General features: G+C 43.4%; 1 long non-coding RNA gene across 1 annotated transcript; it reads left to right on the top strand.

The window, feature by feature from the left end:
• Window positions 1-6774: 6774 nt before the first annotated feature.
• Window positions 6775-8310, top strand: LOC140691418 (uncharacterized). Its single transcript, XR_012067030.1, has 3 exons — window positions 6775-7123; window positions 7701-7896; window positions 8267-8310. It is a non-coding gene; the product is annotated as an uncharacterized lncRNA (long non-coding RNA).
• Window positions 8311-9181: the final 871 nt, after the last annotated feature.

The raw sequence follows: 9181 nt of genomic DNA, 5'->3' as shown, positions 1-9181 counted from the left end.
TCACAGTTCTGAAGGCTGGGGAGGCCAAGGTCAAGGTGCCAGTAGATTCATTGTCTGGTGAAGACCCACTTCCTAGTTCATAGACTGTGGTCTTTTTGCTGTGTCCTCATTTGGAAGAAGGGACATGCCAGCTCTGTGGGGGCTTCTTTATCAGGGCACTAATCCTACTCATGAGGGCTCCACCCCCAGGACCTCATCACCTCCCAGAGGCCCTGCCTCCAAATACCATCACGTTGGTGATTAGGTTTCAACATATGAATTTGGAGGGACACAAACATTCAGTCAGTAGGAAGAACCTACTGTATGTCGGGCCCAGCCAGAGGCTCTGCTCTGAGGTTGCCATGGTCATAGACTATCATGGCTCTTGAAGAATTTCAAGGATTGGACATGAAAACAATCCCCCGCCAGTGAGCCATGTGAATTACACTGAGGGAGAACCAGCAGGGGGTTGGACAGTTAAAGTGGAACCAAAAGTGGGGGGAAAATGCTGATTCTCTTGGCCTTGTGGATGAAGACTTCATGGGTTGGGGGGGTGCTAATCTGTGGCTTCAAGGCCACACAGAGGAGGCCACTCTGGTGGGGCTTCTGGTTGTCAAGATGGCAGGAGGGGAATGGAGGAGGGCGGGGCCGAAGAGAGGATCTCAAGCAGAGAGATTAACATGTGAAAAGCAAATACAGAGGCAGAAAAAAAAATCACATGCTGCTTGAGGACAAAGGTAAGAACATCGGGGTGTGTCCAGTGCTGAGAAGTGATCTCCAGGTTCAATGATCTCAGATACAATTTTTCCTAGCTTAAAACTTAATTTACACCTCGCATTATTTGAAAAAAAAAATCTGTATACTGTGCACAAATGAAATCATAGGCATAGTTCACTTTATACAATTAGTGTTGTCTTAAAAAGTTGCATATTAATTTATTAAAAATTCTGAAGGAAATTCTTTTATATTATGAATGCTCATCCTTACAAGTCAGTTAATATGACAAGTTGATGGTGCGTACCTGCACAGTACTTGATGGTCTCTTTAATTACCAGTGGTGACATTACCTAATAATGGAATCACGCTGAGAACGTGACCTTTCAAACAATAAATGTGCCTTGATGTGCATTATTTTCATAGCTCTGAGGAGTTTTTCAAATCAATCCTGCAACTTAAATTTCGTTGGCCAGTTCTGACCTGAGGCACAAAGGAAAATAATTGCTTAATTCAATTTCTGACTGTGTCAAAAGCATGGAATTAATGATCAATACGGACCGGCATCTTTTATCCCCAAACTTGGAAATGCACTCTGCTTTACAAGCTGTATCTGAACCTTGATATTGAAGTACGTGCCTTAAAAGAGAAACCAGCGACTTTCTTTCATCAACAGAAAAAGAGGCACCAGTGCCTCTGGTCACAAAGGCGTTGGCATTTTAATCAGACAGGAGGACTATTTCTGCCTCCATTCTAAGAAAACATGATTTTTCTGGTTCAGAACCTCAGCCTGAATCCAATAAACCAAACTCTGAATATTAAGGGTATTGACTTGAAACATAAGAGTAATTAATCATAAGAATCAAAAGAAATTATGAAATACGGAGCACAGCTATAGGGGAACAAAAGTACTATTTTGAAACTTTGTTATGGTTTCTGGACCCGATCATGGAATAACCACCTGGTCACGGTCTGGGGAAAGGGACCGGACCTTTTAAAACCAGATCGGCAAAGCTCTTACACTGGAACTCATTTTCTATCTCGAGCTGGTTGAAGAATCTTGATTATTTACTTAACTGCTCTTTGTCAACTTTCTATTCTATTAAACAAAAAATGGGAAAATGACTGGTTCTCTAATGTCCCCAAACCTTCCTGAATAAATGGCATTTTCTTTCCGATTTAAATGAGATCATTTGCTCAACAAAGATTAAAATTCCCTCTGCAAGGTGCCGTGCCCATCTCCTGGGGGAGATCCTGCCTGCTTGCAGACACACATGCCCAGACTGGGCAAGACACAACTCTTTTTTTCACCTCTCAATGAAATAAATCTCCCGAAACTTCGTTTCAAAGAAGCCCAGATATGTGGCACCATGGGTTGTGTGTCAGAAGTGAAAGGAGAGAAGTTGGGTAAATAAAGTGGCATTTCTTCTTCTTTTAAAAGGAAATGCTGGATTTCCTTACTGTATCCTCAGGCAGGGATCAGCAGGATACAACTCCGCAGGCACAAAGGAGCAAAAACAAACAGGACCCATGAAAGCAGTTGAGGGCGTCTCCCTCTCATGTCTGAATACGTCTGAACAGTTACACAACCAGAGAGCCTGGAATGAAAGGAAACGATGCCCAGGAGAGAGGAATGTGTTGAATCTGGGTCGCTGGGCCTTGATTTTGCCTTACTTTTTCTCTGGTAATCCAGCCGAAGGCAATCATACGCGCTGATCACCTTTGCCAGAGTCTGTGTCTGGACAGCCTTTTCCTAGGTGCAGAGCTCAGAAATCACCTTCCATCCCACTTTTCCTATTATGCATAGAGCATGGTGTAGCCCAGAGCTACTGTGGGGTCTGCTCTGCAAGTCTGTCTCAAGAAGCCCAGAAGAAGACATCACTTGAATAAGACTCTTGCTTCCTGGGAGAACTTAGAAGAAAGATTTAGAGATGGATTCTTTTCATTGTTTTCATGTAGCCCAAGACATCCACAGGAGAGATATTTGTGACTTAACCTCAACAGCTGTAGAGTATTCTTGGGGAAAGAGGTAGCACCCTGAGAGAAAGGACAGGTCCTGGAGGTCAGAACGTTGCAGCAGAGGTGGACACTGAGGCCCTGGTAAGTCCTGCCACATTCTCCAGTCTTCCTGACCCTCTTGCGGACTTAGTCTAAGTCCACAGAACCAGAGAACTAAATCATTAAAACCTCCAAGACATAGGAAAAAGAAAACAGGGACAAGGCAGGAAAAGGAATGTACCCAATGGGTATGAGGCTGCAGGGACAGCGGTCAGCACTGTAGGTGGAGCCATGGCCCTGAGGTGACAGTGCCTACTGGAGATGCTCTCAGCAGAAAAGGGGACGGGGCGGCCATGGCGGTGGCAGGGTAGGAACCAGAACAGAACCTGCATATGAGTGGCAGGAGCATCAGAGGTTGGTAGCCAAGGAAGAATATCTCCAGAAGCCACAGGAGAGCAGGGCAGTAGTGGCATCCTTGGGGATGGGCATCTTCAGCTGTTCCAGAGGGACATGATGGGGCAGCACTAGAGAAGGCTGGCACCAACCAAAACCTCAGGGCAGAGTAATCCAGACTAGTCTTGGAAGCTGTGGGGCTGAACTGGGCTGGATCCAGCAGAGGCAGCAGTGGCCAGGTTCTGTATGGAGAGTGGGATGGAAAGGTGACAGCACTGGGGCAGACAAAGGCATAGCAGTGGCTTCAAATAAACAAACACATGCATAAACAAACAAACAAACAGCAGGGAATGTGCAGCTACAGCAGAGTCATTCTGGGTCAAATGTAAAGACAGAAGGACCGATTGTGCAGGGTCATGGTCAGTGGAGCACCGTAGTGGGGGGTGGGAGGGGGAAGCTGGGATCCACATAGTTGAGCAAAGAAAACATGATGGTCTGGGGACCCTGCTGCTCTTATATTCAATGTCATCGACACGTGGCCCAAGGGTAGAGACTGTGCATCCTCTTCCCTTCCCTGTATTCCTATCCTCCTGAGAGAGGAGAGGGTTGTTCAGCCTCGGAGGTTGTGGCTGCGGGAGTGAGCTCCAGGGTTCTGACCAGGGGATTCAGCCGGAGAGGCTGTGGCCTTCCACCGCTCAATGTGGTGCTGGGTGTAGTCGTACCCTTAAAGAATAATTTACAATAAGAAACAACATATTCTATAAGCATAGTGACGTTAGGCTCAAAGGCATTATAAGCCTACCTCCGTGATATAAGAGTATATATTATATACTAGAGTTGAAATTTATATCAACCAGTCTATCCACTCATTTCACAGATAGGTAAATTGAGTCCTGGTGAGTTCAGTGAATTTCCTAAGATTACACATGTTCTCAACCCTCCTAATCCAATGTTCTTTCTCCTGTCCTTTGTAAATAAGGGTATTTTCTTTAGACCAACCTTACAAATGCTGGTGGAATGACTTGGAAACTCTCCAGGGACACCTGCTTTGAGCAGTATCCAAGGGTCCCCACTCACCCTCCAATGTACACAGAGAGAAGTTACAGCCAGCTATGCTGGAAGAAGTGATAGGGAGGACACAGGTCTGTCGCAGGGAAAGTACTCAATGAACACTTGCTGGATGATATATTTTGGGGTTAGAAAGAGTCAGAGAATTTAGTTTTTATTTGAACCCATAATTTGCTAGGAGAAAAGAAAGTGATACAAAGAAAGATAACACAAAGAGAGCTGGAACTAAGTAGAAATGGATGGCTCACATTCCCCTGGGGCACTGGCCAGAAAATAAAAGCCAGGTACCATTCTGTCCCCTTAATTAGGCGTAATTACAGGGTGCCCAAGCAGAAGGTAGTTTCCCGTGGTGGCCAATCCCTGCTACTCCCTGAAGAGAGAGGATGAAACGGTCCCTCAGCCTTATGTGCTCTTAGGCTGTATTCCCCATGGTTAAGGTGAGGAGGGTGCATTCCGGAAGCCCCCCAAATGCAAGCTTCCCGTCTTTAATACCTTATAGGAAAGATACTTCCACATACTTGTAGTCCCCTCAAATGTAATACATCCAAAACTCAACTCTAACATTCTTTCTCCCAAGTGAGCTTTCTCCCCAGCTTCCCCAAACGCTGTTGCTGATGGTGATAATTCTTCCAGTCCATCTCATACTCCTCCCTGCCTTCTGCCTCTCCTCCTGTGCAAGGTCCCACAACCTAACACCTGGGCTGTTTCAGTGCTCTCCTGATTGATTTCACCAGTGTTTCTTTCTTAAATCGCATAGTTGGGGACACAGCACTCCCTACTAACAAATGCACAGTAGTTCCCCATGACACGAACATGTAGTTCAACACCTTAATTTGGCTTTTAGAGTCATCTACCATCCTCTATCCTAGTTACCTCCCCTCCTGCCAAACTCATTACTCACTCAATCATTCCCACTTCTAGGCCACCATTCCCACTTTCCCATTTTTATTCCCTTACCAGGGATCTCCCCCTTAATCAGTGACATAAAGGAGGCAAAGGGCCCAATGCCCTTTACTTAGTAAGCACTCAGTAAATATCAGCTCTCTTCAAAGTCCACGGCCACTCCTCCTCACCAGGAAGATTTCCTCAGCAACCCAGCTTGCCCGCCATCTCTAGCACCTGTTTGACATTTAGCTTTGGTTACCCTTGTTCTCTTAACTTTCGACTTCATCTCGACCCTTGAGCAGAGGCTCTTACGGGTTTGTGTTTCCATCACTTTGTATTTCTCTGTATTTCCGTCAGTATGTACCGTGTCCTGTAGAGAGTGAGAGCTGAGTACCTTGCACCGACGATAATGTCACAGCATCACTAGAATGTTATCCTCACCTCCAAACCCACCTGCATCACTGGCTCATCTCTCATCCCCTGCAGCCGAATTCCAGAAATGTAAGAGTTTCAGATGAAGAAAGTAGTAAGAGGTGGAAAGAAAACAAGTATTCATTGGTTACCTCCTGTAGACAAGGTAATCGTCTTTGTTCTTTCAGAAGGTGTCTCCTCATACAAAGGAAGGATAATATAAAGGTGGGAATTGATTCAGTCAGGGTAACAAATGTTGGTGTCATCGCTTAGAACTGGAGTCTGTAAACTTCTGACTCCCACTGCCAAGGTGAGTTTAGATGGACTTTAACTCAACCAGATACCCATTCATGAGAATGATGGTGAAAGTGTTGGGAACTTAAGTCGGCCCCAGTAAGAAAACCCTTATAAATTTCATGAGAGCTCAGGAGAGATTTCTATCTGTCTTACTTGGGCTGGCAAGCTTCACCGTGTTTTCTCTGACTCTAGGTTAAGTCACCTACCACCTTGATATCTCGTATATGTAAACCTAGGGCAGTTGGGGTTCTCTTGACAAGTACATCTTCTTCCAAAACATGTTTGACAAAACTTGTCTAAATGTTTTGTAGACATTACCCTTTGAGTAAGAAAAAGGCTTTGCTCATCACTCCCCTTTCACAGATGGGAAAACTGAGGTACAGACCATTACAATGACTTGTCCATTGTTTCATGACACACCAGTATGCCCTTCCTTGCCCTAGTAGGCTAGTCTGTTGCCCATCCTAGAGTGAAAATGGTAGACTTCTCCTGGCTAATGACCACCACACATGTATCTCATATATTGGTGGCAACTTCTAAGAAAACTGGGCATTACAAGTGGGAAAGGGTCATCCGCTTGAGGGAATTTTATCTAAATGACACACAGTTCATGAAACCATAATACTGCTGACCTAGAGCCATGGTTCATCAAGGCAAAGGTTGACACCCAGTTTAAGTGCTAGCTCGTCAAAGAAAGGTTTACATGGGATGGTCCTAGTTTATAAGGCTCAGAATTGATGGTAATAAAAGTTCTTCATGATGGCTCTGGTCTCAGTGTCACTAAATGGGAAATGGAATTGACTGCTTCTCGGTTTCCCATGCCGTGCATCAGGCATCATGTGACTACTCAGAAGAACAAAAAGTAGCATCAGGCTGTTGCTATGGAGACTTAAGAACCATCTGAATTGCTGTGGCATCATAAAAGCAAAATTCCAATCATCAGTCTTTAACTATAGGGCTGTTGAAATCTATCTCACATTTTTAGAATGTGTGACATTTAACACACTGATGAATATTTCCAGCTTCAGAATACATTCCCTGCTTTCATATTTAGATGGGATTTTTCAGTTCAACTGGCTGGATTTTTTTTCTTCTTTTTTCTCCTGGTGAACGCTCCATCTCCTTATGCCTGATTGCAGTTCTTTATATAATTATTTCCTAGATGTTGCTTCATCCTTGCTTCCTATTTCCTCTTTTTTCTATAATTAAAACTATCTTCTTGCTGTCTGCAGATCTCGTCTTCCACCAGGATATCCTTAGTTCTATGTTTCAAATCCCTGGTTAAAACATCACCCAGACCTTAATCCCCACTGGTCTTAACTGATCACACTTTAAGCCTTAGTTGCTAATAATCAACAATTCTGAGCCCCAGTCAAAGGTGCGTAACTGCTTCCCTAGTGATTCTTTATCTCTGAAGTCACCATTCCCTTAATGTCCAAGGTGATCCCAACTTACTGACTTTTCCAGGCTTTGTATAGAAATCTTTCTTTTGGATCTGGAATAATCGATATGTCATTTCCACTTTTCTTTCTCCAAGAGAACTGCCAAAAGCATTTGGTTTAACTCTTTATACACCACCATTTTGGAAATACACACATACAAATATGTTGTTGACCTTATTTGAAAGATGTGGAAAAAGATTTATCAGCTGTTAAAACTAACAACTCTTATAACCTAGTTGGTGTAAAAGGGAAAAAAGGGGGGAAATTGTGAACACATAGCCAGGAAACACAAATTCTGTTCAAAGAAACGTGTTGAGTACACGGTCGTGTGATAACGTTTCCTCCACATTCTTCTTGTTCATCCAGATCAGCCTCTTGAAACCTTCCGGTTTATATAAGAGGCTTCGCCTTTGAACCTCTTTCCTTAAGAGAGTTTCAGGATCTCTTGGGCTTGTTTATTTTCTTCCTGTCTCTAAACCTCTCCAAAGAAGTGCCTTCTTGCTCTCTCCACAGTGTCAGACAGTCCGCTCAGGCACGTCGGTGGGCGTGGCAGTACCATCGTGTGACTTTCAGTCTGTGAATTTCCAGGAACTGACATCTTCTCCTCTGCATAACTGAATTTTAAAGCATAATGAATCCCTTGAAGTTTTTAAGCCTTTTGGAGTCAACGTTCTCTTCCAGAGGTCACCAGGATCTTCCAGAGGCTGATGTATTTATTTGCGATTACATCTCTAATCACTACCCCCGTAGGCTGCAGGGTCAGGGCTGTGTACATAGCAATGTGCACCAAACATATTTGCACAGAGAGTAATGCCACAAAAAAGGTAAAGAGTAACAGTCTGTATTTGCCGACTTCAACATCAAGGACCACACTGTTATTTTTGTCAATATCTAGGTCAAGTGAAATACCGAATTCAGAAATTCCACTCTGGGCCAACCATGGCTAATTTTGTTTTATTTTTGAATAAGATTTCTGGCAGTCACTATCTGGTGAAGAACATGCTCTTATTTCAGATAAGTTTTAAATACATTTTGATTGTTTGTAAATCAATGAATTGTACTCTGCTTTTTCCTGACAGGTTGCCTCTTAATTAATCAACCAATCAACTAAGAATAATGCTGCCAGGAATGGGCTTTGCTGTAAGAACTGACTTTGGTGATGCTTGCAGTTAACTGTTTCAGGTCTGGAGACCTTGTCTTTTCAATTAGAAACTAAACATCCATTAAAAAAAAAAGTCATACTGCCTTGGTTTTTAATTCTCAGGCTGTCTTATCACACACCAAGTGTGCAAACAAACAAGCAACATGCTGAGTGAATGAAAAACCATAGGAATGAATGCAGAACCAGACCCAGAGGAATCTTCAAGGAGCTTACAACTTTGTTGGGTAGAGAAGAGACCAGAAACCAATCATAATTAATAAAAGATGGTCTATGAAGCCAGCAAGATGATATAGTAAAAACAAGAGATGCTGTATGAAGGGAGAAAGTGCAGAGGATGTTAATGACTGGAATTTGGGGGGAAGAAGTCATGGCTCCTGGGAGATGTGGTTCGGATTTTTCAAAGTAGGTAGAATCTGGATACATAGGGCAGAGACAGACTAGGGAAAGGCAGAATGGACAACCTCAGAGGGGCAAGCATAGCAGAAGATTCAGGCAGAACCAAATGGTCCTTACTTAGACACCACTACACAGGGGTATTGCTTGTCGGAAACTGCCACTTAGATCTGTTTGCTTCTATTTTGCCTCTTCAGCAACAATTAAAGAGGTTCTTTAAACCCGAGTCTTTACAAAGGCAAGAGGATTCATAGAAAAAAATGGAAGACCACGGAGTGAGCAAGAGACTTTGTTAATCAGTCATCTTAAGCATAGAGCATTAGCAATACACTAAAAATTACATAGCCACCTATATATGCATTGCCACATATGTATACATATGAGATGATACACTGATGGAGTCATGGTAAGCTTGATACTTTATCTGTAGTTTGCTTTA

Source organism: Vicugna pacos, chromosome 35 (assembly GCF_048564905.1).
Source record: "Vicugna pacos chromosome 35, VicPac4, whole genome shotgun sequence".
In the NCBI taxonomy this organism is placed as follows: domain Eukaryota; kingdom Metazoa; phylum Chordata; class Mammalia; order Artiodactyla; family Camelidae; genus Vicugna; species Vicugna pacos.
Note: the sequence above shows the minus strand (reverse complement) of the source record. Positions and strands in the feature narration are given on the sequence as shown.